At 38.8% G+C, this 4953-nt stretch overlaps 1 long non-coding RNA gene across 1 annotated transcript; it reads left to right on the top strand.

Annotated features, from left to right (window-relative positions):
- The first annotated feature begins 72 nt into the window (after window positions 1–72).
- On the top strand, window positions 73–4448 carry LOC116379253 (uncharacterized). Its single transcript, XR_004212394.1, has 3 exons — window positions 73–489; window positions 1899–1976; window positions 2636–4448. It is a non-coding gene; the product is annotated as an uncharacterized LOC116379253 (long non-coding RNA).
- The last annotated feature ends 505 nt before the right edge of the window (window positions 4449–4953 follow it).

Here is a 4953-nt window from a genome sequence, read left to right on the forward strand (position 1 = left end):
AAGCACACACACACACACACACACACCCTGTTGCAAACCATGTCACATGCAAGTTCACACTCTTAAAAGCACTTTATATCGAAAATGTGTCAACTAACATGCTTATAAACACTCAAGACATGTGGACGGGTTGTTTGATTAATTTGTGTGTGTGTGTGTGTGTGTGTGCTTTTGCAGTCTCGTGTTGTCATGGCAACCCCTTGGTGGTCTATCGGAGAACAAACTGCGGTCAACACTATCAGTAGTACCTTAGCCTTAGAGGCTCACTCTGTGTACACACGTGTTGTCAAACTTTTCATGTCACTATGTGTAAATCATTAAATAAGATACAGAGCTGTTCCTGCACTAACACAGTTATTTCCCTCTGTTTCTCTCTCTCTCTCTCCAGGGAAACCAGATCCTGAGCGGCCTCTCCCTGGATGAGTACAAGACCACTCTGAAGATGATCGAGAGGGCTATTCTGGCCACTGACCTGGCCCTGTACATGAAGTAGGTACCAAATGTCAAGCCCAGATGGAAATCTGACGAGAGAGAGAGAGAGAGAGAGAGAGAGAGAGAGAGAGAGAGAGAGAGAATGTGGAAGAAGACGATGACGACAGAAGAAGCATAGTCAATTTGGGCAGAGGGAAGGCAAGGGGGGCTATTTTGGAATATTTTGACTGGTGGTGATTGCATTCAATCAGAGCTTGTTTTCTGCTCCAGAAGACAGCAGATCACACCCGTCTTGTCATTCCGGGATGCTGATAATGTCTTTCTGACTTCTTACAGAAATTCTCTTTTTACTTGTCAAACTTCAGCTTGTTCAAATTGTACTTTTTGTAAGCGATCTTGCAGTGTTCAATCATAAATTGTTCTTTTATAACAGTCAGCGTAGAGTGAATATACATGTTCATTGACTACATGTGATTAAGAAATGTACACATTTAAAACAAGAGAACATATGTATTATGCCAATACTGCAGCTACATTTACTCTCAGGAGCTGCAGGACACTGACAAATTATTATCCGCAAAGTTGTTATTGTAAACCTGTTAGCAAGCAGTTGCCTATTTCACATCCAGGAGTCATGATGCAACATAATCATCCATTAATCGTGTTTCTGTAAGTCCAATATTCACTTTCCTTTTAGCTTTGGTTTGGTCTCCACCTCTCAGCTGCTAAATGCTCCACTATGTTCACCAGCTAGTCTCTAACTGTGTCTGTCTGCTGTTTGCTGCTCAGCAGGTAGAGTACAATTCATCAGAGCTGTGTCACTAAAAACAGCTGCCTGCTGCTGCTGGGAACCAGTTTGAAGAGAACAGAATTTACAGGCAATGAACTTAATGCTAAATTGCTGGAAAAAGCTGCAGAGTTTTTTGATTGTTTGTGGGTTTGTTACTATGAGCAACCATTTTGTAACATACGTATACATTGACCTCTGACATACAGTATATTGTTGACTTCCTGAAAGGTTTTCCCTGCAACAAAATTCTGAATCCTTTCATATGGCCCTGGGACGATCTTTGCCCAGAATTTTTTAATTTTTTTTTAATTTTTACATTATTTAGTCGGTACTTATGTCATTGTCTGTTTTGTGCATTGGATTATTCTGAAAGAAAGTTGGTTGAATTACATGCAACATCTACAGTTATGTTTTGGTGGACGTTAGTGAAAAAACATGTTGGTGTAATGTAGAAGATGTCTGCATGCTTAGGTCATCCTTCCCTCCGACATTTCATCTTTTCCATCTTCTTCACCTCGTCTTTTTTCCACTTATTTTCAATCATCCACCTGTGATTACAGCTCTTATCTAATCCCTCTTTCAGTCCAGACAGTGGGTGGTGGAGGAGAAAAGTAGGTTATACTGTATGAGGATAATTATCTGCTGTGTCATTATACTTGTGTGTGTGTGTTGTCAGGAAGCGTGGAGAGTTCTTTGAGCTCACCAAGAACAGCCAGTTTGTTTGGGAAGACGAACATCACAGAGACTTATTGAGGTGAGTACCAGTCCTCCAAAACTCGTACCACACGCCAGCTTAGCTACTTTTTGGCCAAATCTAGCATTAAAGTCACTGCACGTAATAAAGCCAGGCTAGCTGTTTCCCCCTGCTTCCAGTCTTTATGCTAAGCTACGCTAATCATATCCGGACTCCAGCTCCGTACTAAACACACAGACAGAGGTTTGATATCAATCTTCTCGTCTCAATCTTGGAAAGAAAGCAGATAAGTGTATTTGCCAAAATAAGAAATGATTCATTTAAGAGGGCAACTGAAAGCAAGACTCCTGAGTACTGTTGTATCTGTGTGCTATGAGATTGCTGTTAGTAAAGTAGTTCTTTTTTACAAATCAACTGTTCTTCATTAGGCAAATAATTCATAAAGCAAAGTATTATTGATACAAATATAATTTGAATTTTAAAGCTTTGTGCATTAGATGCATATCACAGAATTATCATTACACAGAAATTTGTTTTTGAGATGCAGTTAGTGAATTTATACACACAAAAAATATACTCTTTGTTGACTTCAAGTTCAATAAATGTCACTCACAATGGTTAGACGTGGACTTATGCTATAAGTAGCTGCTGTTGATCATTTTCTGTTTAAGGTGTGGCTCTGTGAAGATTAATGTGTGTCAATGTATCTCCCCCTTCAGGTCAATGCTGATGACTGCATGCGACATCTCAGCCATCACAAAGCCCTGGCCAGTGCAAAAAAGGGTAAAAGATGAATTTATGTGTGTTGGATGAAATTACAATTTTGGTCTTCTTCCCTTACTTGTGGTTGCTGTAGCCAGTTTCTGTAGGACATATGACAACTTTCTTTCTCATTCATCATTAGCCATTCAATGGTATTCATCCTTACGCATCATTGAAAACAACTGCCAGAGAACAAGAGAATCAGTGGCATGAGTAGGAAGTACTCATTTGGTTTTGTCTGCTTGGTCTGTTTATTGTGGCAGTATGCTCTGTTTACTGTCAATCACTTGACACATAAAAGCATTTATTTATCATTTATTGCTATGATGAAAATGTTCTTGTCTAAGTCTGTGTATGAGGATTGAGTTTTATTATTTATAATTTTGTTTATTTGGAATTCGTTCTGGGTTTCCGCTGTTGGGTTACTTGCATTAATGATTTTGAGTCGGTTGATTTGTTGTTCCAGTTCAGCTTCTTGTTCTTTTTTTTGTAAACGGAGAATGAGATGATTATTCCTCTTAAATCTGCTTTCCCTGTTTCCCACAGAAGGGTTGGTGATGACTCTGGGGAATCATTTATTTCTAAGAAGGACGCCCACTCTTTTTTAATGAGACTGTCAAACTGAGGGTCTTTGAGAAGAGATGTATTGAAGCGCCATCTAGTGATGTAGGGTAATTCTGTTCCATATAAATGTTACAGGAGCATGGTCGCTGATAATGATAGGATGGATCTTCGAGTCTGAAATATTAGATATGATTGAATTGCTGTTGAGGAAGAAGTCAATGCGTGAGTATGAGTGGTGAACCGGTGACAAGAATGGGTATTCTCTTGAGTTTGGGTGATGTAATCGCCAACTATCGCCAAGACCAAAATCGCTCATGAACTGTTTTATTGTTTCTGTGGATTACCAGGTCCACAGTATGCTTATTATTTGTAATATTAGATACAGTATGTCTACTGATGGGTCGATAACTGTGGCCTCCTATTAGGACTGGGCAGTTGCAAATGTTTGAGAAGGAGGAAAAACAATTGTGAAAAAAGGATGGGTCATCAGTGTTTGGGCCATAAACATTACAGATTGTGACTGGACTATGATGGATATGTTTATAATGATAAAACGTCCTTCAGGATCGGTGATGGTGAAGTTATGGACAAATTCAATTTTTTTGTTAATTAAAATACATACCCCTCTTTGTTTTGTGTTGTAGTGAGCTGAGAATGACTGAGTGAATTGTGGTGATTTAAATTAGTTGTGGTCTGATTCTGAGAGGTGTGTTTCTTGTATTAAGCATATATCTGCTTGCAGTTTAGCAAGATGATTGAGAACTTTTATTTTCTTTGCCTGAGAACCAATTCCATGGATATGCCAGGTTAAGAATTTGATAGATGACATGTTGATTGGGTTAATATAGACTGAACATTAATGTTGATATGTGTGTGTGTGTGTGTGTGTGTGTGTGTGTAAATGACACAGCAGCACCTGCAGACACTGAATCAGGGAAAACAAACACAACAAAGAAAGTAAAACAATACACAAAACAAAAATGCAAGGGAGTGTGTGGTCCAGATCGGGGTTCATACTGTCTGGTACAGCGAGATGTAGGTGCAATACTATACAGTATAATAATCAAAACAGTGCAATGCGGAGAAAAGAGAAGGGGGCATACCTAGACTATGGAGGGCGGTTTTCCGTGTCTTGAAATTTTTTCCGTAGTCTTGAGGTTGAAATTTTCAATTTTCAACTTCCAACCTCCAAGTGTTCCAGGCCAAAACGTGACTAAAAAAATGGCTGATTGTGAAAAACTGCACAACTGAACTCTCATGTAAACAAACCAGAGGAGGGAACAGGATGCAGGAGGTAACAGACGCATTATACACTTTACTTACATCAATTAACATGCAGAACAGGTTTTACTAGGAATGTGTTTCAGTAAGTACAGGCAAATGTACCTTTCATTGTCATTTACAGTTGTGTGAAAAAGTGTTTGCCCCCTTCCTGATTTCTTATTTTTTTGCATGTTTGTCACACTTAAATGTTTCAGATCATCAAACAAATTTAAATATTAGACAAAGATAACACAAGTAAACACAAAATGCAGTTTTTAAATGAAGGTTTTTATTATTAAGGGGGAAAAAAATCCAAACCTACATGGCCCTGTGTGAAAAAGTGATTGCTCCCCCCCCTGTTAAAACATAAATTAACTGTGGTTTATCACATCTTTGGAAAGCTGGAAAAGGTTACAAAGCCATTTCTAAAGCTTTGGGACTCCAGCGA

This window comes from Anarrhichthys ocellatus, unplaced genomic scaffold, assembly GCF_004355925.1.
Source record: "Anarrhichthys ocellatus isolate YVR2014 unplaced genomic scaffold, GSC_Weel_1.0 scaffold3984, whole genome shotgun sequence".
In the NCBI taxonomy this organism is placed as follows: domain Eukaryota; kingdom Metazoa; phylum Chordata; class Actinopteri; order Perciformes; family Anarhichadidae; genus Anarrhichthys; species Anarrhichthys ocellatus.